General features: G+C 39.9%; 1 protein-coding gene and 1 long non-coding RNA gene across 4 annotated transcripts in view; one reads left to right on the top strand and one right to left on the bottom strand.

Moving 5' to 3' along the window:
- Window positions 1-21,855, top strand: part of LOC117663572 (uncharacterized) — a 30,009-nt gene extending 8,154 nt beyond the window's left edge. Inside the window, exons 3-4 of one of the 2 annotated variants that reach the window (XR_004590743.3) lie at window positions 20,414-20,465; window positions 21,747-21,855. This is a non-coding gene — a long non-coding RNA (uncharacterized LOC117663572). Of the gene's footprint in view, window positions 1-1,990; window positions 2,120-20,413; window positions 20,466-21,746 lie in introns of those variants that run through there. The other variant, XR_009622063.2, reaches the window with a different exon arrangement.
- KCNB1 (potassium voltage-gated channel subfamily B member 1) overlaps window positions 1-27,784 on the bottom strand; it is a 195,363-nt gene that overhangs the window by 74,258 nt on the left and 93,321 nt on the right. The window lies entirely within an intron of this gene.

The raw sequence follows: 27,784 nt of genomic DNA, 5'->3' as shown, positions 1-27,784 counted from the left end.
AATATATGAATTTGGGAAGTTTTCCTTATATAGTCAGTCCACTGGTTTCTCTAACTCAGTATCATTAACAGAATAACAGGATCGGACTAGGAAGGGATCTTGGAGGTCTTCTAGTCCAACCCCCTGCTCAGGCAGGAAACCCTATACCATTTCAGACAAATGGTTATCCAATCTCTTCTTAAAAACTTGCAGCGTTGGAGCATCCACAACTTCTAGAGGCAAGTTGTTCCACTGATTAATTGTTTTAACTGTCAGGAATTTTTTCCTTAGTTCTAGGTTGCTTCTCTCCATGATTAGTTTCCACCCATTGCTTCTTGTCCTGCCCTCCAGGTGTTTTGGAGAATAGCTTGACTCCCTCTTCTTTGTGGCAGCCCCTGAGATATTGGAACACTGCTATCATGTCATCCCTAGTCCTTCTTTTCATTAAGCTAGACATACCCAATTCCAGCAACCATTCTTTATGTTTTAGCCTCCAGTCCAGGTGTGAAATCCAGCAGGTTCTAACAGGTTCTGGAGAACGGGTAGCATAAATTTTGAGTAGTTCGGAGAACTGGCAAATACCACCTCTGACTGGCCCCAGAGTGGGGTGGGAATGGAGATTTTGCAATATCCTTCCCCTGCCACACCCACCAAGCCACGACCACAGAGCTGGTAGGGAAAAAATTTGAATTTCACCCTTGCTCCAGTCCCCTAATCATCTTTGTTACTCTTATTTGTACTTACTATATAATGTCCTGATGAAATCTATCTTGCAATATCACAAAACATTTCCTCTTCAGAAATGGACAGGCTGACACTAGAACTCAAAAATAAGGGCAAGACAGAATACTATAAAATCTGGAACAAACTGTATCAATGGTTGGAAAGGAGGAAAAGGAGTCGGAACAGAAAAGAAAAGATTTTGGGTTTGTAGAACTGAAACGGGATATTATTTAGACAAATATACAAATGAGGACAAGGGATATGTTTATAAGATCAAAGTAGCAATGTATGATAAGTAGTAATTATATTAGTTGTTATATTAAAAATATGTATGGAAAGGACAAAACCAGGATGGTCACACTGTTTTTAATGTTTATTTAATAAAAAACTTAAAAAGAAACTTTTCCTCTTTTGTAAAAGAGGCTTAATTTTCTCTATTTTATTCTCAGCATGGTTGAGAATGTCTTTTGAATCTCACTTTGTGTTGTTTGGAGAACATTGTATTATATGAAATGGTTGGAGATTTTATTATACAGTACATTGACCTATCATAATGCATCATCTCTGGCTGCTGAGACTTTCCAATCTGAAAATATCCTAATGGAATGCGTTCTTTTATGATATCCTCTTAAGATTTAAATGAACCACAGAGAACTAGAGAGGCTGTAGTTCAGTTCAGGAAAAATGACACTATGATGAAAAAGAAGAACCATTTATCTCATATATTCCTTGATTACTTTGCAACTTTGTGCTCTATTCCTACAGCACTGGATCAATGAGGTGGGAATTTGTACATTATGACACATTAAAAATCAAGTCACCCACTCAAGGTATATTCACATTTATCATATAAACTGCTCCTATCCTATGTCCATGCCAGTTTACCTTTAAACTGGATTAAGAAATTCCTGTCTGGGCTGAGAAATGACTGACAGGATTTGCAAGATTTTCAAGATTGCAGGTTGCAATTGCAGATGAGAGAGAGAGAGATGTTTATTATGTGTGTATGCCTATGTGTGAGTGTGTGTATATATACATACAACAAGTCTAAGTTAAATTTATATATAAAGCTAAAATATCAACACAGAGATTCATGCAGGCATTACAAAGTATTTTTTTTTAAACCTTCCCTTTTTTGCCACATTACATTCTAATAGGCTCCATAAATTCTTTTTGTAGCACTGCTAAAATAGCGTACTAGTTATAATATTTGCATAGCAAAGGTTGCTAGTTCAAAAGCTGGCAGAAACATTTTATTTTAATTACACATTTTCTCTTCTTTAAACAGTTCTATCCTTGGGCTCTTAAAAAAGAAGAGAGAAAAAAAAGCCATGGTTTTACTATTCTACTCTACTAGCAAGATTTTACTCCCAGCTTTCCAGTATCACAAACAGCTGATGAGAGATCTAGGAGCTCAGATTGTACCTTTTACTTTAGGTGACTGCAAAAATCCTAGACTTAATATTTGGGGGGTGGGGGAAAGAAAAACTATGTAGCTAAGAAAAGAAAATTGTATTTTTCAAAATATGTTGGGTTTTGAATACAACCTTCTCTAGGCTAAGCACAGATCATAGGCATTTTATTAAAGGGAGGTATTGAAAAGGATACTATGTGGATGGCTAAGCAGACAAAGCACACCGTCTTCCTAATTGCTTTCCCAGGAACTTGGCAAAAATAATAACACTGTCAGACTCAGCCATAAAACACTTTAAAAGCCAAGGAATGTTGATAGGATGGTAGAAGATACTAAGAGAACAGGCTCTGGGAACCAAAGCCAATATTAGATAAACTTATAAAGTAACTGTCTAGAATAGTGATGGCGAAACTTTTAGGATCAGCATGTCAAACATTCAGTAAATGCCTAGCTTGACCATAGAACAGAATAGAATGGAATGGAATGGAATGGAATGGAATGGAATGGAATGGAATAGAATAGAATAGAATAGAATAGAATAGAATAGAATAGAATAGAATAGATCAATCAAAATACCTAGGATCGATCTTTCTCTCTCTCTCTCTCTCTCTCTTTTTTTTTTTTTGCAGTTTTCTAAAACTAGACATATAGGAAACTGCAATCACATCTAAAATGTCAAGAACCACTAGGTCCTGCTAATGAAAATTCTAACTGCAGAAATAAAACCATCAAGTTTAAACCATTGTTATAAACTGGGGCTATAAAACATTTTTCAATTTTTCTTTAATATATATAAAATGCATTCATTTGTATTGTCCATGTATTTATTCTGATTTAATCATAATAACGTAATAACTTCACTTAGAATAATAAGCTTTTTGCTATTGGCTAGAAGTTCCTGGAAAAGTATATACAGCAGTAAGGTAGTCTGGAAAAAGGAAAGGCTTTTTATCTGAAGAATGTTTATCCTCATGGCATTTTCTTATTTTACATTCATCATGATTTTCTGTTCTAAATATTTACTGTCCTGATCATCTCATGTACACAAGCCATATTGTTCTGGTTCTGATGTGTATTGTGAGTAAGCATATGCTTGACATTTAAAACATTCTTATGTATTTCTTGCTTCTGTTACCAGAATTGAGGCTGTGGATATATAAGTTTCTTGAAAAACACATGATTTTCAAAATGGACATCACTAAATTTCTGAATGTCAAGTCTTGGGTGTCATCACCACACAGCTGCATTGACTACAGTGCAACTCCCACCCTAAGGCCTAGTAGAATTATTTTCCAACATTCAGCTATTCCCAAACAAATACCATACATATGGATGTGAGAGGTTCTGTTTTAATTCCAGAATGCCCTTGAGCAAGCATTACTATATGGTGCTGTGAAAAATCAAAATGACAGATCTCAGCAATTTCCATAAAAAGAGATCCAAGTTTGGAATGTGTGAACTCAACTATAGAAAACGTGATCCACTTGAGGAAGACTTGCAGAAAAGTAGCTCCAGATTACCTTATTCTTTTCTCAATTGAAAGTCCGTGTTTAGAAAACTCTCCATATTTTCTGGAAAATGGTAAAATTTGTAGAAGACATGGGAGTGGACGACATGGGTATAAATGCTTCAATGCCACCAGATTCCATTAATTATTAAACTTTTACAGTCTATCCCTTGAAAAATGGGTCTACCAACTTCTGTTGGAGCAATGCGTTGCTACTTTCGGTTTGCATTTCCATTTTATCCTATATTTGCTGCAGCTCATGATAGTACAGTCCTGCTACCTCCTGCTGTGGGTCATTCAAGAGCCATGGTGGCGCAGTGGTTAGAATGCAGTATTGCAGGTTAACTCACTGCTGACTGCCAGGAGTTCGATCCTGACCGGTTCAAAGTTGACTCAGCCTTCCATCCTTCCAAGGTTGGTAAAATGAGGACCCAAATTGTTGGGGGCAATATGCTGACTCTGTAAACCGCTTAGAGAGGGCTGTAAGGCACTGTGACGCAGTATATAAGTCTAAGTGCTATTGCTATTTTGCAATCTTGCACACAGATAGTTAAACTTGGGAAATTTCAATGACTTCTATGGAAGATCCAACTTTTACAACCATCATACTCTAAGTACTTTTAGGTGGGGATTCACTGATATTGATAATGAAGGACTCAGGTTGGAATTAGGAAAGTTTATTCAAGGAATTGCTGATACAGAAAGTTGAGCTGCGATGAGGGTTAATAAACGGTGTGACACAACTTCCTAGCAACAAGAAAGTTACCAGTTAGAAGGACACCCTATAAGGATGCTAGCTAAGCACATAGATATATAAACTTTGGTAGCCTCTAACTTATTATAATAGTGAAAAACACACTTCTTTTGATAAGAAAGCTTATTAACATAAACATGCAATGTATGAAGAAGGAGGGTAAAGTAGAAGAATCCAATCAAAGGAAACATATCGCAAGGATTGTATGATTCTTCCTTAATCATAACTGTATAACATTTGTGCTTCTGCATTGTTCGAGGTCTTGGCTCCTTCAGCTGCTGAGACCCTTTTGCTGGAGTACTTCCATAAAAGAAGCTGTAAACACCATTCCTCATGTCTGGTGGTCTTTATTGGCTTTGGCTCCAGGCGAGGACCCATTTTGGACACAGCAATAATAATTTTGCTTAACCTTGGGAGTAAAACTACCTGGTTGTTTACAAGTACAAATCAGAGTGCTGGCCTTTATTTTAAAGCCCAGTATGAATCATATGGATCAGTATGGATGTGGTGGCTCAGTGGCTAAGATGCTGAGCTTGTTGAGCGAAAGATTGGCAGTTCAGCAGTTCAAATCCCTAGTGCCGCATAATGGGTGAGGACCTGTTACTTGTCCCAGCTTCTGCCAACTAGCAGTTTGAAAGCACATAAAAAATGCAAGTAGAAAAATAGGGACCACCTTTGGTGGGAAGGTAACAGCATTCCGTGCGCCTTTGGCATTCAGTCATATCAGCCACATGACCACAGAGACATCTTTGGACAGCACTGGCTTTTTGGCTTTGAAACAGAGATGAGCACCGCCCCCTAGAGTTGGGAACGACTAGCACATATGTGCAAGGGAAATCTTTACCTTTACCTTTTATGGTTCACAGACTGCCTTTCCTAAGTAGACCTGTTACCCCTGGCTAAGTGAGGAGAATGCTTATAAAATCTCCTCCTGTTGGGAGGTATGGTGCAAAAGAACATTATAGTGTGTTTTCTTTGTGTGGACTCCCCGCCTTCTTACTCCTTAACATGAAGATGGCTTCCTCTCTTGTGGCCTTCACAAGCTAAAAATATTGGCTTTTCTGGAAGGCTTCTATAACTGATTAATATGAAACCCACTGGACTTAATTATGAATTTTATATTATAATTATTACTACTTTGTACACTATATTTGTACAAGTAATACGCATTTGTGCATGCAACTTAAAACTTGTTTGGATGGAGGTGATGGATAAATTATACAAACCATATAAAGAACACTACTTTCTTTGCCAAGGAAACCAGAATATATTTTCCAAGCCGGAAAAAAATGCATTTGCTAACAATGTGCTGATGAATACATTTGAATTATTCAGTAAAGCTTAATAACAGACTGTATAATAATAATAATAAAAAAGTATTTTCCTCCTAAAGGAATTTGAATGGGGAAAAAAGGTCAATACCAGGTACTACAGGGAACAATTTACACGTTAAAGTCCTCCATGTTATTAAAGGCAACTCCTGAAAATGTAAAAGCTTCGACAAGAGCAGAAAAGGAAAGAACAGTTAAATAAGCCAAACATGACTCATCAAATAGCTCTAAACAGTTCACAGAATTCAGAGCCAGAGCCCAGAGCCTTGGTCAGTGGAATCCAAGAGGGATTTATTATCTGAGAGTAAGGCAAGGATGGGGAACTAACAGCCCATGTAGTACAGTACATGGAGCTGATCCTAGGGTGGGTAAAGCCAATATTTTCACATTTTTCAAAACAGTTTGATATTGAAGGTGTGAATTTTAAAAGGAGACTTAAGTCAATTTGCCCTCTTAAACAGGTCTAGAATTGGCATTGCCCATTCAATAATGGCATGATAGTAAAGGTTCCCCTCACACATATGTGCTAGTCTTTCCTGACTCTAGGGGGCAGTGCTCATCTCCGTTTCAAAGCCGAAGAGCCAGCGCTGTCCAAAGATGTCTCCGTGGTCATGTGGCCGGCATGACTAAACGCCAAAGGTGCACGGAACGCTGTTACCAGTGGTGGGTTGCCCCCGGTTTGGACCAGTTCTCAAGAACCGGTAGTAAAACCGGTAGGAAGCTCCACCCATTGACCCGGACGTCATCAGAAGTGATTTGCGCATGCATGATGCGAACCGAGCACGATGCAAACTGGTAGTAATGCTAAGCAGAACCCACCCCTGCTGTTACCTTCCCACCAAAGATTTTTCTACTTGGATTTTTTACGTGCTTTTGAACTGCTAGGTTGGCAGAAGCTGGGACAAGTAATGGGAGCTCACCCCATTATGTGGCACTAGGGATTTGAACTGCTGAACTGCTGACCTTTCGATCAACAAGCTCAGCATTTTAGCCACTGAGCCACTGCATCCCTTGAATGGCATGATATCACCAACTAAAATCTCTATGGGTGTAATGGTAGGTGGGAATGACCTTGGGAAACAGGAGGACGAGCTGCAGACCAGACCACAATCAGATAAGCGGCAGCATAGCTGGCAGAAGCAGTGGATGGGGGGGCATGGAAAATGGCTCAGAAGGGATCCTCCCTAATTTATTGGAATATAAAGGCGAGGGGGCAAAGATGTACTTTCAGATTTCCAAGTTTATGTTAATGTAATCTTATAATAAAGTTAGAGCTAGTACTTTTGAGTGTGCTTCTTGTCTGGGCTACCTCACAGGGCTGACATCAATCTTGCAAGTCTAAAAATGCATCTCCCCCCATTTGCCTTTCAATCCAAGAAACAAGGGAGGGTCTTTTCTGAGACATTTTCCATGCCCCCAGTCCTTTTGTATAAGAGCTGCCTCTTATATTTTTGTCTCTCAAGATCATGGGTGTCAAACTCAATTTCATTGAGGACTGCATCAGGATTGTGTCTGACCTTGGAGCACCAGGGTGGGGTGTGTGTAGCTGGGCATGGTCATGGTCATGGTGGGTGTGGCCATGGTGGGCGTTTGTCACAGGCTCAAGATGCATTTTCCCCCCTTCTCTTCTTTCTATAGTTCTTTACTATAAACATTTTTTACTATAAACATTTTCCTATCTCTTCTACTAGATATTACTGGCAAACATTTATTACTTATTCTTCATACTCAACTAAACTTTTTTGTTTCCAAATTTATACCCCATGGTTTACTAGTAAATTGCTTTTCCAGGCAGAAAAGCTATTTATACTATTGTATTTTTATTATTCAACTAATAATAAAAATATAATAGCATAAATAACATGATAATACAAGATCTAAGAGCAGAGGTAAATTTCCAAGATAGTAAATAGAAATGGCTGTCAATTATAGATTGTTGATTGTAGATTAAATGGACCTACAGTATGTAAAATCTGGCATTAAACTGTAGTGTTAACATAGGATGTTGCTTGTTTTATATCCAGATCAGCCACTTACTTGAAGCCGCATAAATGTAATCCAGTCCAATCCAGTCCTCTTGCAGCACTCTGCTGGCTCAAAATAGGCTGTGCAGAGGCCCTACAAGGCCCCTGCATGGCTCGTTTTTGGCATCTCTGGCTTCCTGCAGGATTCTGCTGGTCGAAAATGGGCCGTGTGGGCCCATTTTAGCCAGCAGAATGCTGCAAGAGGACTGGATTGGACTGGATAACAATTATGTGGCCTCAAGCAAGTGCCTGATTTAAGCACCCTGCAGACCACCTTGAGTTTGACACCCTTGCCCAAGATCATCCCCACATCCTATTATAGTGGGATGGCAAATGCTGCATGAAGGTTGGCTGACCCTGCTCAGAAACTAAAGCCTACGGTACAAAGAGTAGCCCTCCAGGGTTTTACAATGAAAATACAGAAAACAATTTCATCATATACTATTTTAGCATAGAATGTATATAAACACTAGACAAGTTGGTATTTTTAATTTCAAACAACGTGGGTTGTTTCATGCATTTGCACATCAGTTGGGAAATTGGGGAAATTAAAAATTCAATCCCATCATCAGCACATAGCAGAATGGCATGTGTGACAAACAATCTTATATATCCCTTGATGATAACAAAAAAGGCTCTTGAAAAAGCAGCCCAGCTAACAACAGGGTTTTTGAAGTAAGGGAGATATATTAAAGGCATGGTATCCATCAGTGGTCCCCATCCAGAGGGGAGGAGGCGTACTTTCTTACTTTAAGCCTGGCTTGGTAAAGCCTCAAAGCTAGGGGAGAAAAGTGTGGGTGTAGGCATTATGAAGTGGAGAAGACAACATGTCATAGTGTATCTTGACCTAAGAAGCTTTGAATCTTTGTATGAAAGACACATCTAATGCTTTATCTGGGAGCTTCGAACTTCAGCTATAATAACAAGAGATAAAGGCCTTAATTTTTCATTATGAAAAATTACACCCATGAAACTAATTCAGAGAACCAAACAAACCAAGAAGACTCATTCTTTAGGCAATTGCCTAATAAAGCAATAATACAAGAATTGAGGGAATATCTGCTAAGAACAGGAGATTACATTGCACTTTCCTTCCAACCTTCCTGCATTCAGATTTGGTTCTCTGACTGCTTCTCTCTGATTTGCAGTCATTTCAAATTTAAACTGATTAACGCAGTCTACACATAATCTTTTCTTCTTCCATTCAATTGTATCTACCGTATTTTTCGGAGTATAAGAGGCACCTTTTTCCCCCCTAAAAGGAGGTGAAAATTTAGGTGTGTCTTATACACCGAGTGTAGCCCCGCCCACCCACTGGCCCCCACCCTTTGGCCTCTGCCTCCCAGCAGTTACCTCCTTGCAAGCAAACAGCAAAAAAAACAGCTCCTTTCAGCTTCAGCACAGCCTAATTAGCACAAGTTGATTGGATCGGCCTCCGGACTCTCAGCTGATTTGCTCTCAGCTGTTTTGCGCAGGGCTCTGCTGCTTGCTGCAAAGAGGTAAATTGCTGGAGCAGATTTTTTTTTCTTTGTGCTAATCAAGCTATGCTGAAAACAAAAATGAAAGTAAAGCAGGCTGTTTGCTGTTTGCTGCAACCAGGCAAAATTGTTCAGAGGTAGAGGGAGATTTCTTTTTCTTCTTTTCCTCATACTCCAAAAAATACGGTAATTCTTGCGTGTTGCCTGAACAAGTCCTTCCGTGCAATTTTCTCAGTAAGATTTTCCAAAAGAAATTTAGAAGCTGGGTAAAAAGAACTGTCTTATTTAACAACAACAACAACAACAACAACAACAACAACAACATGTATAGTGAGAGACAATTCTCCTTTAAATTCAATTTGGGATGACTATATGGGCATATTTATGATGATTTCTTGGCAATGATATGGAAATGGATTCACCATTGTGGTTTTCTCTTCCTCTTCCTCTTTCTCCTTCACCCCCTTCTTTTTTCAGTCTAGTCCCACCTTCCTGGGATTTCATAGTGCTTTCTTAACTAAGAAACAAGCTAAGTCTGACTCTACTCTGCTTTTTCAGAATCATCTAAGATTGTCCAAGTGCCTGTTAAAAGGAATTTGCCTACTTTCAATTCTTTATGATCCAAGAAAATCTTTTATCAAAACTATTACTATCTTCAACCTTTTAAACAACATCAATAATTATCTGACACTGGTGTCCTTTTGTACCGAATGAATTTATTTTTTTTACTGTGACTGACATTTGCCTGTTTTATATTGGGATGTCTTTCTTATATTTTTATAATTTGAAGTGTGTTATCTAGTTAAACTTACAGGTTACTTAGAAAATAGTGTTTTCAAAAAGCATTAAGAAATATAACAAACAGAAAAGCAAAGCAAATGCTCTTCACCCATTAATTTTTCTCAGGAGATTAATGGTTATTTCCTGGAAGAGAAGAAATGGGTTTATCTAGTGTGATAGTATTATCCTATTTTCTAACAGCTTGGGCTCTGCAATGGCTCAATTAAATTAGAAATTAAAGATTATAGAAGAAAGGGCGGGCATGGAGGAATCGGAAGCGTATTTCCAGATGGAGAATTCCTGCTGCTTTTCCCACTTTTTGTCCTGAAAAAAATTCTCATGTAGTCGCAATGGAAGCAGCAATGGCATACTACAGATAAGTGAAAGGTATCATCTGGACTCTGTTTGTTTTTTTTTAAAGAATGATGCCAAGCATTATATAAATGCAGATTTAAACAGTTGCCATGACAACTGGCATGCTTTGTGCAGATAAAGCAAAATGGCCTGCAGGTGAGATGGAAAAAAAGTGAGTGCACACTAGCCCACACCCACCACAATTGCAAACCTGGAATGTTTTTCAGCCGCTATTTTTGTTGCTGGAAAATATGTAGGATGAATAGTAATCAACCTTGGCCCCACACCATACAGTATATGATTAACCTTAGGAATGACTAATAATGGAGAGATTGAAAAGCCAACAGAAAACACAAATTACAAATGGTTTATTTATTTTTTTTGAAGATATGGAAAATGGTGCTCCATAGCCTTTGTCATGTTAATGGAACTTGTGTGGCAGAGGTCAGTAAGGACTAGCGCCTTTATTAAAGTTGTACTTAAAGCAAATTACCCTCATTTGTCCAATCCTTGGTAATGACAGCTTAGCTCAACTCAATACACATTTCCAGGATTAGCTGCATGGCTTGATTTTTAGTGAAGTTTGCAAACTGTAAGAGAAGGATGCTGTGGTTTTGAATTCTCAGCTGCATTTGTGCAGCTGGAAATCCTAGGAACTAGTAAGGCTGACAGAGCCAAGTTTTATTGATTACCTACATAAACTCCTTTTCCCCCCTCAGTTTGCCAGTTTATATTGTTTTTGGTTCACTCCTTGTGATGAAAGTACTGATTTTGGCCACAAGTGTCCTGCACTCTTCCTGAGGAAGGCATCACTGATTCTGTATGAAGAAAATCTTCACTCTTTAAGGTAAATGCAAAAACAGAGATTATGCTCTCTGTACATTAAGGAAGCTCAGCCAAGGAAACAAATTACTTCTTTGCAGCTGTGAAACCACCCACGGCTGGCCAGAGCCAACAAGCAGCATCTAATATTCTTCATTCTTTATTCCAGATCTTTGCATGATCATTTTTGTTTTCTTTCCTTACACAATAGCCAAGTTTTTTTTTTTAAATCCAGTCTAACCTTTATGCTTCAGTCCACATAAATTGCTTTTAAAGTGCTGGAGCATTCCCCTTTCCTATCTATCTTGAAAAGGAGTGAGGGAAGAGCGTAAAGAAATAGTGAGCCATAAGACTGTGCAAAGAAATAAAGTCATGAAAAAGAAGACCTGTTCAAGCAGCTCAGGGTCTGGAATAGCTGCTTTTTGAATTCAGGTGAAATGACAACCATGGAGCTGAAGTATGCAAGAGAGGTCCTGGTATTTGCCTGTTTCAACATAAATAACTCATCAATGCAAATATGCAGTAAGTAAGGATAAAGAATTTAACAGAATAACAGAGGCGGAAGGGATCTTGGAGGTCTTCGAGTCCAACCCCCTGCTCAAGCAGGAGACCCTATATGAAACATCTCGCATGTGTGTGCTCGTCAGGGCTGCACTCCGGAAAAGCCAAATTTCTGGATTCTAGCGCACATGTGTGCCTGACGATCAGCTGGGCGGTGCGCATGTGCATGCTGGTTATTGGCACTGCTGCACGTGCGAAGGGATTGCGCTCCGGAAAAGCCGAACTGGGTTCTAGTGTGCATGCGCGCCCGATGATCAGCTGGGCGGTGCGTATGGCCACACTGGTTTTCTGCACTGCTGCGTGCGTGAAGGACAGCTGATCGTCCCATGCGCATGCGCACCAGAAACCCAGAAGACAAACAGGCAAGGCCATGTGTGCCAGGCGGTCTTAGATTTGTCATCACAACCCTATATCATTCCAGACAAATCTCTCCTTAAAAGCCTCCAGTGATGGAGCACCCACAACTTCTGAAGGCAAGCCATTCCACTGATTAATTGTTCTCACTGTTAGGAAATTTCTCCTTAGTTCTAGGTTGTTTCTCTCCTTGGTTAGTTTCCATCCGCCTTGCCTTCCTCCAACCTTTTAAAATGCCTTCATCTTGTTTCCCCCCCCCCCACAAGTCTTTAGCATATTCCATCAACTTGATGCTCTCCAGATACATTGTGATTGTACCTCCCAAGAGCAGATAGTCCTCGAATAGTAAATTCTGAAGGATGTAGCAGAAGCAGGTGCCAGATTTGACAAAGTTGCTATAGGAACCCAAAGAGTTCTGGTTTAACTGGCAACATTTGGATTTAACGTAACTTCACAGTTGATTTTGATGTGCAGTACACCATGTCAAAAAACAGGCATAAACCAAATGCAATAAACTTGGCACTTAAATATATACAGCTTTTATAGTTTGCTCTATAAATCACTCAAGACTTCAACTGTGAGTGGCCTCTGATGCAAGTTTTGTCTATTCCAATATGCCCATTGATTTTTTTAAAATTATTACAGGGGAAAAATATCCTTGTTCTCAGTTTCTACCACCATCCAGCTTCTGCTACCTGTTTGTAAGAGAAATATCGAAACTTTTATTGGAACTTCAACTTTTTGATAGGTTTTGTTACTCAGTTTAGATCTTTTTTTCTATTTAGAAAGCTAAAACATTTTGTAACCCAACTTCTGAAGAAATTGTCAGATAAAATGATTTGCTAATTTCCTTTCAGCTTTTGCAATGAAGATAAATGTTAGGGAACAACTAGTAAACAATACTGTGTGAAGTGTTGCCATTTCTTTATAAGATTATACATCCCTCCCTCATTCTATCTTTATAGCGGTATCAATCAATACCTCTATAAAAACAAGAACATATCTGCAGCTCAGGGAAATTATATGCCCATTGATTAGGATTGCCCTGAAATGTTGTTAGATTTGCACTCCAGCCTGAAAAATGAATCCCGCTATGAAAGTTTATATGTATGGGGGTTTAATCACCCCCACCCAGCTCATAGTGGGATAGAGCTTTTGATTTCTTTTCCCTGTTCCATTAAAGAATTTCATTCATACACAACTAGCTTGGAGCAAAATTGTAATGAAACAGATTTTTTTTCCAGAATGTCAAAATCTCTTATCTGCATCAGCAGTTTGAGAAACAAATTCCGAAAGAGAAATAGAGTGGAGAAGGAAAGAAAGGCAAAGGAAAGTTCAATCCTAGGTAGATATTTCTCTCTCTGGGCACAATGAGAAAATATATGCTGTGAATTTTACCTTGGCGACCGGAAGGGCATCTGGCAGTAAACACTCAGCTCCATTCAGTTGACCTGACTCCACCCCAATGCAAGGGATTACGGGGTCGTTAAAAGAAAAAAAAAAGGAAAGATTGACAATCTTGAACTCAGCTCAATGCTGGTGGAACACACAGATTTAACCAGATTATTTTGGGGGCACGAGCTGTAGGTTTTTACAGCTTTTCCCCCCTGTGATATTTTTCATTTTCCCAGTCTAACTTATAGTCCTCAAATGTTGAGATTTCCATATGAATACTAGCCATCCTGCTCTTTTTCAGCTTTAGAGTTGGGGAAACCTGTTTGTTGTAATTATTCACTTTTGTGATTTTCAAACTTGAGAACGTTAAAATATGTGGATTCCCAGGATTCTCCAGCTGATACTACAATACTCTAACACAGTGGTAAAATACAATTTTTTTACTACTGGTTCTGTGGGCATGGCTTGGTGGGTGTGGCTTCGTGGGCATAGCAGGGGAAGGATACTGCAAAATCCCCATTCCCTCCCCACTTCTGGGGAAAGGATATTGCAAAATCTCCATTCCCACCCCACTCTGGGGCCAGCCAGAGGTGGTATTTGCTGGTTCTCTGAACTACTCAAAATTTCCGCTACCGGTTCTCCAGACCCTGTCAGAACCTGCTGGATTTCACCCCTGCTCTAACGTGGGGCAGATATTTTATCAAATATCTACAAAATGTAACATAAAGTAGAAGGCATTTCTAGTGAAAGGAATCCATCACCTTACCTTTTCCCCCTATTAAAACTATATGAAAGATGAATGGATATAGATGTGGATTTTTAAGGAAGGGGTTATTGTATTCTTATTTTTATGAATATAAAGAAATAATAAATGTTGTTATATTTAATTGTATACTTCTCTTTCAATCTTTTACAGAAGCGCTTCCATTTCTAGTAAAAAAGCAATTACCTTCAACGGTGAAAGAGATTTAAAAAAAAGCTAGTTTCTACACAGTTCTTGCATAAAATATTTCGTACTTTTCTTATACTTCAAAGTCTGGATGATGATGATGATAGCAATAGCACTTAGACTTATATACCTCTTCACAGTGCTTTACAGCCCTTTCTAAGCAGTTTACAGAATCTGCATATTGTCCCCAGCAATCTGGGTCCTCATTTTCCACCCTCAGAAGGATGGAAGGCTGAGTCAACCTTGAGCCTGGTGAGATTTGAACTGCCAAATTGCAGTCAGCTAGCAGTCAGCAGAAATAGCCTGTAGTATTGCATTCTAACCACTGCGCCACCACGGGTCTTGATGATGATCATGATGATCCAAGTAATGGTCCTTTCAATTCACAGTGGGATCTCTGCAGTTCATTAGATTTGTTAATATTACAATAAAAATGAAATTCCAAATGAATCTCATCATCGGGCTGATGCAGTCAAAACTACATCAGTCCTACATGGACATCAAATCATGGTGCAAATAAGCTCTGCAATACTTTAGAAAGCAAGACAATCATACGTTTTGCCCGTTGTAATGAAGACAGGGAAACAATCTACCAGTTCATCACACAGTGAATCACTTGGGTCCTTTTTTATTTACTTTTGTGTTTGCAATGAGAAAAATATATATGAAACTTTGATTCTGTTTTTGTAAACTAGATAGGCTTATTGTTATAGAAATGACTTGTATATACTCTTGTGTAAAAGCAAAAAGTTGAAGTTGACTGTGCCAAAGAGAGTCGGAAGTTGGTGCCTTTTTCCTCCCCCCCTCCCATTACACTTTTCCCCCTTCCTCTCTTCTTATTTTTCCATGTTTTTTTTCTTTCTATTTTATACTTCGATAAACTAATAAAAAGTTTTAACTCCGGAACTATAGCATGCCTACTACCCTTTTATTAGGGTTTATTTTACAAATTATTGAGAGACTGATGATGATGGCTGGGAGACCATCATACTTAAACTTGATGCACTCTGTATCAGTGGTGGGTTTCAAAATTTTTTACTACCAGTTCTGTGGGTGTGGCTTGGTGGGCGTGGCATGGCTTGGTGGGCGCGGCTTGGTGGGCATGGCAGGGGAAGGATACTGTAAAATCTCCATTCCCACCCCACTCCAGAGAAAGGATACTGTAAAATCTCCATTCCCTCCCCAATCCAGGGGAAGGTTATTGCAAAATCCCCATTTCCTCCCAATCAGCTGGGACTTGAAAGGCAGAGAATAGATGGGGGCGGGGCCAGTCAATATTTTTACTACCGGTTCTCCGAACTACTCAAAATTTCCATTACTGGTTCTCCAGAACTGGTCAGAACTTGCTGCAACCCACTTCTGCTCTGTATGCACAAAAGAAATATTCTGAACTTCTTTCTTCTGTTATGTAAAACTCAACAAAGACTGCAGAAGGTATCTACAGAGAAACACACCATGCCACCATGCTCTATTCTATAGAGAATTAGTACCATCTGGTTTTATAGAAAAAGGAAGGAAAACATCTAAAGTTTTATTTGCATTTTAACAAGCTCCTAACTTATTTCTGGAACTGTGCCACAGACAAAACTTTTAGAAATGTTAAGCCGAGCATCATCTCAGCAGAGGACAGTGCATGAAGGTTAGTGATGGCATTTCTAGGAACTATCATTTGGAATGAACAAAGAATTTATGAGAGTATGGAAGGGATGAGTCACTGACAACAAAACAACTCCATGTTGTGGAGTTTTATGATGTTTCAATGAAAGAGCAAAACATACTCTATCATTTCTCCACTATCTTCTGAAACAAACAGAGGAAAACTGCTAGCCTTCATACTTGCTCTAAGCCAGTGATGGTGAAGCTTTTAGACACCGAGTGCTCAAACTGCACTCGCACATGACCAAACTGAAAGGTGTGTGCACGTGTGTGTGTGAATGCGGACATGCGCAGACATGCGCAGCAGAGACCTGAAGACCAGCTGGCTGGAGGGAGGCGGGGCATCCCAACACCGGCAGCACAGCAAGAGGTAAGATCTTTTTCTTTCGTGAGCTTCTGTTTCGTCGTTTGCAGGGAAACAGAAGCTCACAAAAGAAACGCCATGGAGATCTGACTTGGGGCGACGGTGCATGTGCCAGCAGAGAGGGCTCTGTGTGCCACCTCTGGCACGCGTGCCATAAGTTCCCCATCACGGCTCTAAGCTTTTCAAATGCCAATCCCTGTTGATGTACAATGACTTGGATGAGATTAATCTTTGGGCTGATAGAACAGAACTGTTCTTATCATGGTAACCATTTTGCTTTCCCTCTCCTCCCATCTCCAGAAACATTCCCCAAAAAGAACGAAAAGGGAAACAAATCTGGATAAATTTCAGTTTTGTAATCTAAAAGCACAGATTCCCATTTTGAAATGATCTCTAATTTAAGTAATCTCTCTCTCTCTCTCACTCACTCACTCACTCTCCCTCCCTCCCTCCCTCCTTCTCTCTCTCTCTCATCGATGCAATAGCAATAGGAACAAGGCAGAGGTGGGTTTCAGCAGGTTCTGACCAGTTCTGGAGAACCGGTAGTGGAAATTTTGAGTAGTTCGGAGAACCAGTGGTAAAAATTTTGACTGGCCCCGCCCCATCTTTTCTCTGCCTCCCAAGTCCCAGCTGATTGGGAGGAAATGGGGATTTTGCAGTAACCTTCCCCCGGATTGGGGAGGGAATGGAGATTTTACAGTATCCTTCCCCTGCCACGTCCACCAAGCCATGCCCACCAAGCCACATCCACAGAACCGGTAGTAAAAAATTTTGAAACCCACCATTGGAACAAGGTGAGGAATAAGTCTTGGAGAGCACAGAATTGCTAGGCTATTCCCCCCATCCCCCAAAGTTGCTTAGCCACTGAGAATATATATTAGGAGTCTGAAAAGTCTTCTGCATTTTCTTAAATCTTTTATGCTAGCGAATGAGATGATTGTATTTGTAGCTTCCCCTACTGCTCTATTTCAGTTGATCCGAATTTGGAATGCATTCTGAATGTGCTGTGCAAATTTAATGAGTTTTTAATTGTTTTGATACTGTTAGTCATTTGAACTGAAAATGAATTTAATAACGAATTTAAAGATACATCTCACAGTTGTGTGATCTGGAGGTGGCCAACTTAAGCTAAACCTTTGCAAAACTAGTTATGATGAACAGCTGACCCTTAATGAATGGAAGACTATGAGGTTCTCCGTTACTGTTATCCTTGTGGATATTAGGTGCATTTTAAAGTCTCCACTGCTGAAATTCCAGGTTTCAGTGGAGATTAATATAGTTTTGGATTGTGAACCTAAGAAGGTATATGAAAGATATATTTAAAAATGCAAGGCATAGAAATCATGAAGATAATGTAATTTTTCCTTGTTTACTGGTATTGATGATTTATGTTGCTTGTATTTTGATATGTTGTTAGCTGCCTAGAGCAGGGATGGGCAAATGTGGCCCTTTTACAACCTCTGGACTTCAACTCCCAGAATTCCTGAGACAGCTTACCCCTGGCCTACAGTCAACGTGGTCAGATGGCTGGCTATATAAACTGATTGACTGAATGAATATTTTTTTCTCCAACTTTCACAATAGTAGTACTTTGAGATCATGGAAATACAAGAAAATTCAGGACAAGCAGAAGAAAATACTTTTTTTTTACATAATGTCTATTGAACAGGAACTTTGCTCTAAACAGTTCTAGTAAATTTATACACTAGTTACGGAGAATTGCTTCCTCTTCCTCTTTGTTTTGTCTAATTAAATTTGTACAATGCACATGAACTAAAGCATCAATACCTTTGTTTCTTAAGCAGAAAAGTTTTTTTAAATTTCTAACTGACTCAGAAAGTACTGACTTAGATATAGATAACCAAGTATAACCAAGGTGGCGCAGTGGTTAGAATGCAGTACTGCAGGCTACTTCTGCTGACTGCCGGCTGCCTGCAATTTGGCAGTTTGAATCTCACCAGGCTCAAGGTTGACTCAGCCTTCCATCCTTCCATGGGTAAAATGAGGACCCAGATTGTTGGGAGAAATATGCTGACTCTGTAAATTTAGAGAGGGCTGTATAAAGCATTGTAAAGCGGTATATAAGTCAAAGTGTTATTGCTATTGCTATACATTTTCTACTTAGGGGGAAAATTTAATGAGAAGTCCTCCTAAAATTCCTCCACTGCCCAACTCATCTTACTGTACCTCTTTCTGTTCATTGTCTCTATAAAGCCAATCCCTGAAACTGGCTTCCTTAGATTCTTTCCACAATCTCTATAGCAGTCCCTGCTTGTTCAGAACATATAGCTAAGCATATCAATCCCTCAGACCATATAGCTTTTCTTATAACTTGACTCCCCTCCTGCTCTCTACATCTTTCTGTTGAACTTTTGTCCAGACTCTTATTAGTTCTCCTTACCTGCTCACTCATTAATGAGCTCCAACTGTTACTCCACCGCTCCACATTTCTATTTCCTCTAACACATTAATCATATAACATTTTGTGCAATTCTTTAGGTTGTTTTTAGACCTCCCTTCAATCCTTTTTCTCAATTAATGCTTACTTCTGTGAGACTGCGGGTTCTTTCAACCATGTATAGATGCGTAAGCTAAGGCAGTCAGACTCTTAGAAATAGAAGAAATGATACCATTTACACAGAGTTGTATGTCTTCCACAAATTGGTTTGATCCCGTTTTAAAGTGAGCAATTATCATGGTTTTTATTACACGTAGTTTACACTTAAATTTATTTATTTGGCTAATAATTAAAACTATGAGGAAAACTTGGTTTAACAGTCTTTCCACATCTTGCATAATTTTATGTTTCTCTTGAGGCAGTTTACTCAGAGGAGTGGGTAGAAAATGTGTAGCTAAGTCATGATATAATTTCAATTACTATACTGTCAAATTATACTCGGCATACTAAAACATGTATATAGTAATCAATCATAACATTCTCAACAAAACCATTGCGTCTGCTGCAGTGACCTTAGCCTTACATCTTCCCTTACGTTCAAAATATAGTAGTTCTCACCGTAACTCTTTAAATTATAATACCCTGTTTCAGTGGTGGGTTTCAATTTTTTTTACTACCGGTTCTGTGGGTGTGGCTTGGTGGGCATGGCTTGGTGGGCGTGGCAGGGGAAGGATACTGTAAAATCTCCATTCCCATCCCACTCCGGGGAAAGGATACTGCAAAATCCCCATTTCCTCCCAATCAGCTGGGACTTGGGAGGCAGGGAATAGATGGGGCGGCGCCAGTCAGAATTTTTACTACCGGTTCTCCGAACTACTCAAAATTTCCACTACTGGTTCTCCAGAACTGGTCAGAACTTGCTGAAACCCACCTCTGCCCTATTTCTCCTAAAATAAGACATCCCCTGATAATAAGCCCAATCGGGCTTTTGAACCTATGGCAATAAGGCCAAGCACTTATTTCAGGGTTAAAAAAAATATAAGACAGGGTCTTATTTTCGGGGAAACACGGAGTAAGGCCATCCCATGTTGTTATCAAATGCTACATTTGATTTAATTTTTGCTTTTTAATCATTTCTATGTAACAATTGTGATAGTAACCAAAATCATAATAACTAACTAAGATTACACACCAACCCATCTTTTAAAAAGCTGTATTATTTTGAGAATGATGGAAAGCAGTTTAAGTCTTACTAAAAGCCCTAACTAAATTTAAAAGGGCCTGGAAGTTGAAGACAGACAGATAAATAATCTACATAAATAATTTCTTTCAGCATAGCACCGTACATGAATACAATTACTGTGCTTTGTTAACCCAACTTTAGAATTGTATATTATGAACTCAGCCATAAAACCACTCGCTTGGGCAATGTTCACTGTGCAAGTCTTTAAAAATTGAATTAGTCTCACCTTCTCCAATTCATGAATTCTAGCAAATTTTAGTTCTCAGCGTATCATATTATATTGCATGCAAAGTGCTGCATTTATTTGTTGATTGATCGTATTTACAGAGCTGCTCATCTCACTGAAAGCAATTCTGGATAGCAACCTGGAAGTGCCTTGGTAAGTGCTTCCGACACGAATGTAGTAGCAATAATAGTGTCAGCATTCCAGGAAAACCCCAACTCCAAGTAAAGACGCGGAAGCAAGCATTTTCCAAAGTTTTCTTACTAGAATAGGCAAACTGGCACATCTGGGAAAACCCGAATCTGAAAAGCCCGGGTTTTCCCTCAGTAAGTCAAAACCCCCAAAACCATCTCCTCACTCCCCAGTCAATCACATGCTCCAATCAACGTCCATTCCATCTCGACCCAGCCCCCTGACCACTCCTTCTCCAGATGCTGGATTGCTCTGACCTTGACTGACAGGAAGAATGCTATTATGTCTACTAACAACCCCTCTCCTTAATCCCCCCTCCTACTTTCCCACACATGAGAAGGTGGCAGCATTGAAGCTTCTGGCCTAATATGGCTTCCAAAGCTGACAAGTAGTAGCATACAACAAGCAAATAAAATCACAGGTACAAAAACAATCACTATAAAAATATTAAAACATTATTAAAAAGGAAAGTATTATTAAAACATTTAAAATACACAAACTACACACAGAAAGCAAAAGATTAATCGCAGTGGAGCCATCTAAGAATATAGCTAACAAAATTGCTTAGTGGAAGTTGTTCCATGCTGTACACTGTTTTAAAACCTTAAGACTTTTAGTATTGCTTCTGCCACTAAGACTAGGTATAAGAAACATATATTAAAATAGTATTTGTTTCTGTAGCAGTGCCAGGGTTCAAGCATTTGGCAGAAATAAAGCAGAAATCACATTCCAGAGGATTAGTTTTATTTTATTAAGACAACCCAAAATACTGCCGGTTGAAATTTTTGGCTGCAACTGTCTCTTCCGTGTTTAATTCTGTCTCCAATCAGAAAAAAAAAATGGTGGGTAGTTTTTACATTGTCACGCTCTTCAAATGTACCAATTAGTGGATATCAACAGGAGCAATTACTTGTACTAAACAGAATGGTACCCAGGAAATGCATTCATTCTATGCCACTAATGCTCTGTTGTAGCAGAAGCAGGATAGTATTCATTTCCAATGTAGCTGCTAGCAAGCCTCAGCTTCCCTATTTGCACTATGGAAAATATAATAAACAGGATTGTTAAAACAATAATTAATACTAAAATGAGCACCAAACGTTTGGACTCTCAGATACTACTCAGAGCCAGTCCTTGGAATTTTCTGGCCCTATTGTCTCTGCCTGTTCTTTTACTTTCTTAAAGTTAATAGGAAGGGATGTGGGGAAAATGAATATTAATCTCTTTATTTTTTGTGTTCTCCAGAAAGTTATGCAGATGAAGGAGAAGCTGTGAATAGCAACTGGAATGAAGAGAAGGACTCCAAGAAAAAGATAAATTCAAGGAGATAAAGCTCCATAAAATGTAAAACAAACACATGTTATCATAATTAACTGGAACAGATGTTGTGATAAGCCAGAACTTTTTAAAACAGTGATGGCAATTTTTTTTTAACTCAGTCCGTGATGGCGAATCATGGCCAAGCTCAGCTCCGGCATGCATGCGTGCACCGACCAGCTGATTTTCGGGCCTTCTGGGCCCACCAGAAGTAGGGAAACAGGCTGTTAGCTGCCTCTGGAGGGCCTGGGGGGTCGGAAAGGCCCGTTTTTTGCTCTCCCCAGGCTCCAGAGCCTCACTAGGAGCCTGAAGAGGGCAAAAACGGCATTCCTCACCACCCCAGAGGCCCTCCAGAGGCTGGAAATGGCCCATTTGCCATGGAGGGCATCCATGGGGGTGGGGAAGGCCATTTTCACTCTCCCCAGGCTCCTAGAGAGGCTCTGGAGCCTGGGGAGAGCAAAAAACGGGCCTACCGGGCCCACTGGGCCATCACATGTCAAAAGCATGGGGAGCGTGGGGGGGTTCATGCACGCATGCGTGGGGGGCGGGGCGATATAATTATGGGTGTGGGCATGCATGCACGCACGTGACCCCCCCTGCTTCCCCCACTTTTGGCGTGCAATGGCAAAAAAGTTAGCCATCACTGCCCTAACTTGACTCAACTGGCATGTCCCCACCCTACCCTTGCCGAACAAAAGGGAAATAATTATTGATATATTCATTTGCTTTTCAAAAAAATACAGTGTAATCATGTCTGTGATATCAAGGATCTGTTGTGTGCCATTTACCTTTAGGCAGTGTTCCCTTTCTCTTGACAGGCCCTGCAGCCTACCTAAGGCAGCTCCGGGTTGCATGATGCTTTTGTTCTTGAAACAACTTCAGAGAATGCTCTTCTGCCTCCAAAACCACATCCCATTCTTGCATGATTTTTGAAAGCTGCAAAAGTTGTGGGAGGGTGCAACCATATTCTTGTGTGGCCTCCACACCCTCCAAAAATCAAAGAAGGGGGTCTGCTATCGAGAATAATTGTCAGGTGTTGGTGAATGCTGGCATATTACCCAAAAATTGTGGTGTGTCACCTTTGACGCCGTGTCATAGGTTTGCCATCACTGCTTTAAAATTAGGAAATAGAATCTTCTGTTTGTTCCTCTCTCGATAAACTTGTGACAGAATATGTTGTTAGTTCATGATTCTGGTTTGGTACGAGAGATATAAATTAGAGATTGCAGGTCAGATGCAGTACTAAGTAAACCAAAAACGGAAACTTCCTATTAATGTAAGAAAGCAGGCAGAAAGGATTGGACAACCTGTGTTGGCATATACCAAAGATGTTTTTTCAGGAGGCAACTGGACTTTCTTGTTTTTTCTTTGAAGACATTTCGCTTCTCATCCAAGAAGCTTCTTCAGCTCTGACTGGATGGTGGGGAATGGAAGGATTTATATTCCTTGCAGACAGCTGGTCATTTGCATCCTTTTTGAGGGTCACTGCGTTCTGAAAAAGCACTTTTGGGACAATCATGACCTGGATGACTGAGAATCTATAGAGACTTTTAGCTATGCAATTTGGGATGAACACCCTTGAATGGTGTGGGAGTATGAATGGATTTCCAGAAAAAAATTGCAGTAGCACCACTCAGGTGACCTTGAGGAAACAGATAAACCTCCAAGTGCTTCAACGATCCTCAAAAAGGCTGCAAATGACCAGCTGTCTGCAAGGAATATAAATCCTTCCATTCCCCACCATCCAGCCAGAGCTGAAGAAGCTTCTTGGATGAGAAGTAAAACGTCTTCAAAGAAAAAAACAAGAAAGTCCAGTTGCCTCCTGAAAAAGCACCTTTGGGACAAACATGACCTGGATGACTGAGAATCTATAGAGGCTATGTTGGCATGCTTATTCAGTTATAATAAACCAGAATTCTAAATAGTTATGTTTTTTTATCAATATAATCACGAATTCTAAACAGTTCTGATTTGTGACATCCATATGTATCTATGGGTAGTCTTTGACTTACAACCATAACTGAGCCCAGAATTATGGTTCTAAGTGGTATCAATTGTTAAGCAGGTCACCGTTGACCATGTCCAATTTTATGGCCTTTTATGCAGTTAAATGAATCATTGTCTGCAATGGGCATTTTTTGCTTGATAGTGGAAGGAAATGCCAGTTTCCAGCAAAATGTGTCATAAATTGTGGTCATGTGACCGTGGGACACTAGAAATGGCTGGAAATGCAGATTGGTTGCTGAGCACCCAAAATGTGATGATGTATTTATGGGGAAATTTCTAATCCAGATTGTAAGCAGCTCTGTGGAGGTCCATTGTAACTTTGAATGGTCTGGTCATAAGTCGGGGACTATCTGCCTGAAAACTTGTGAATGTGAGAGCCAATGCAAAAAGCAGGTGTTATATTATTTAAGTCTCCATTTCTCATGTCAGAAGCAGAGCTTATCTATAATATGTGTTCTACTGCTAAGATAGCCAGCAAATTGAATCATACTTGCAGGATCTGCTATGACATGCAACTAGGCAGAAAGGTGATTGTGAATACAGAATAAACTCTCTCTATTAAAGCCTATCTAGAGGACAGGAACAGTAGTTTCTTGTTGAAGGGTTTAGAAATCATGAACATTGTTGGGACAGCTGGATAATTAAAATCCAGTGAGTCTCCCCATTGGATAGATTAAAGCTAGACAATGAGATGGGTGGTATCTAGTAAATAAAATAAATAATAAAGCTGATAAATTTAAAGGAAGCTACAGTATATTCAACATTCTAAACATATGTGTATTTAGCCATACATCTAACATTTCATAACTTTAAAAAACTGAATAAGATATCAGAATGATAGAATCTTCTTACTTACTTGAATATATTCAAAATGAAGACATCTATTTTCAAAATCTATATTCATCACCTGAAAACTTTCAGCAATCCACAAGGGGATAGGAGATGAAGTTTGCACAAATTTTCCCACTGTATAGAGCAGTGATGGCGAACCTTTTTGCCGTTGCATGCCAAAAGTGGGGAGAGTGCGGGGGGGGGGTCACACATGTGCATGCCCACACCCATAATTCAATGAGCCCTGCCCCCCACGCACGTGACCCTCCCACGCTCCCCAAGCTTTTGGCATGCGATGGCACAGTAGGCCCAGTAGGCCCAGTAGGCCCATTTTTCGCCCTCCCTAGGCTACAGAGGCTTTCTTGGAGCCTGGGGAGAGCGAAAACGGCCTTCCCCACCCCTCGGAGGCCCTCCGGAAGCTGGAAATGGCCCATTTGCCGGCTTACGATGGGACCAGAAGGCCCATTTTTTGCTCTCCCCAGGCTCCAGAGCCTTTCTAGGAGCCTGGAGAGGGTGAAAACGGCCTCCCCCCTCCCGGAGCCCTCCGTCAGCTGGAGACAGCTTGTTTCTCGACTTCTAGTGGGCCTGGAAGGCCCGAAAATCAGCTGGCCGGTGCGCACATGCGTGCCGGAGCTGAACTAAGGCAACACTCGCGTGCCCACCAATATGGCTCCACCTGCCACCTGTGGCACAAGTGCCATAGGTTCACCATCACGGGTATAGAGGCTATTTTGCCAATACCAGTAATGTTTAGTCAGTCAATCACCAGCTGTCTTGGTGCATGTTAAAAATATTTAGCATGAAATTAAACTAGATCAAGCAGTTCTAGGGCAATTTGAATTAAATAGTAATTGAGTAAAAATGATTTTATTAGGTTTATAATTGTTTTAAGAACAAGTTACAGGATATTCATGAATGTATTACTCAAAGCTATAGTTCACATTGACTCCCTGCTTCATTACTGCAATCTAACTAAAGCCCGTTTCCTGGCCTCATTGCACTGAGCATTTAAATTAAACTTAGAACTGTCTGCAATGCAAAGTAGAACTATTTCTGCACACAATTAATGTCCTAGGGATGTTTCTGTATTTTCTCACAAGGCTGATGGATTTGCTATGGCATGATTTGCTATGGCACGAACCAATAAATACAGTGGATAAATGGTTAACAATTCTCTGTAGATAGTCACTATTTATTACTATTATAACAGTATTATTATCATTATAATCATCATCATTCAAAGACTAGCAGAAGGGATTTGACTAGCAGCCAAGTAAATTTCTTGGATCCAAATCCAGACTTTCTACGCTAACAGAATCTTATCTCCTTTAGTGTCATCTTGTGCTTATAAGTGACAGTGTTAAGTGCTTTACGAAAACCTCCTAAGCCTCAAGTGAACCACTCCCAGACATAAGCTAATAGTATAGAAGGAAAGAAGGTAAATACCACTCCAGAGCAAGATCTAATTGAGTGATCTCTAACCTGGCGCCTTCAGATACACTGGGACTTAAGACATCCAGAAATATTTATCTCAAATGTTTTGGACAGCAGCAGGTTAAGAAATGCTGTTTATGTTTTCCCACATTAGAGTGAACTTGTTATTAGATACATTGTGAGTCACTTTGTATTATCAGCACAATCAAGTGGTTTTCTATACATAAACATTTGACTGTTGCATAGCTGGGAGGCAAAAATATACTCGACTTTCTCTGTGACTTGGTGCTTTGCTACGAGCAAATAATAAAATAAAACAAGTGTTTTAGTCTAAACACAGCCATTCGTTTGCATGGAAAAAAATTGTTCAGTGTAGGAAAATGTTTGATTTACCACTTCATCCCACAGACCTCACCCACTGATTCTTAGAATATTCTACAAGGCATTTAAACAGCCTTCTGCCAAATTTGTTCATTCTAAAAGCCATCCATTAAATAGAGCTGAGGTGGCTGCAGTGGTTAGAGTGCAGTACTGCAGCTACTTCAGCTGACTGCTAGTTCAGCAGATCAGTGGATCAAATCTCACCGGCTCAAGGTTGACTCAGCCTTCCATCCTTCCGAGGTGGGTAAAATGAGGACCCAGATTGTTGGGGTCAATATGCTATTTAGTATACTGTCTTTGGTATAAGCTGCCCAGAGTCCTTGGAGAGTGGGCGGCATAGAAATATGAATAATAAAATAAAAATAAATATGAATAATAAAATAATTTATCTCCAAGAAATAGCTGTACAGATCAGTGGTGGGTTTCAAAATTCTTTACTACCAGTTCTGTGGATGTGGCTTGGTGGGTGTGGCAAGGGAAGGATACTGTAAAATCTCTATTCCCTCCCCAATCCAGGGGAAGGTTATTGCAAAATCTCCATTTCCTTCTGATCAGCTGGGACTCAGGTGGTAGAGAATAGATGGGGGTGGGCCAGTCAGAGGTGGTATTTACCAGTTCTCCGAACTACTCAAAATTTCCACTACCTCCAGAACTTGTCAGAACCTGCTGAACCTCTGGTACAGATATTATTATTATTACATGCTAGTGCTAGTTCAACATTCAAGAGGAAGCTAGTTTCAGGGAGTCCTTTTTCTAAGAAGGCCAATCCCTTTTCATTTCCTGAGCTCAATCCTCACCATCTTAACAAGACCAACCTTCGAAAGATGACTGCTTCATTCTCATCATCCATTCTTCCAATTCACTATTTTGGAGAGGTAAAGCCCAGAGGAAGAAGACCATGGGGCCAGGAAACCCTGGTAGATGTCAAAGGGGGTTGCCCTCCAATGGTAGAGTAATATTTCAGTCCTGTAATATTTGACTGTAGCAGAGGAACAACATTTCACAGAAATAATCCTGCTCTCTCTTATATGGATGGGAGGATCAAATCACTCTATCTATCTATCTATCTATCTATCTATCTATCTATCTATCTATCTATCTATCTATCTATCTGCCTATCTTCTAATCAGCACAACTATTGATCACAGTAGAAGCTATGGTCCAATACATCTAGAGCAGGGGTGTCAAACTCGCAGCCTGTGGGCTGCATGCATCACATGCTGGTCACGTCCACCCGGTATAGCGAAGGGGGAAAAAGTTGTGATATGTCATGTGATGGCAATGTGTTGTCACGAGTTTGATCCCTGATCTAG

This window comes from Pantherophis guttatus, chromosome 3 (assembly GCF_059756535.1).
Source record: "Pantherophis guttatus breed Tessera chromosome 3, ASM5975653v1, whole genome shotgun sequence".
NCBI classification, from domain to species: domain Eukaryota; kingdom Metazoa; phylum Chordata; class Lepidosauria; order Squamata; family Colubridae; genus Pantherophis; species Pantherophis guttatus.
This window is presented reverse-complemented; position numbering and strand designations above follow the sequence as displayed.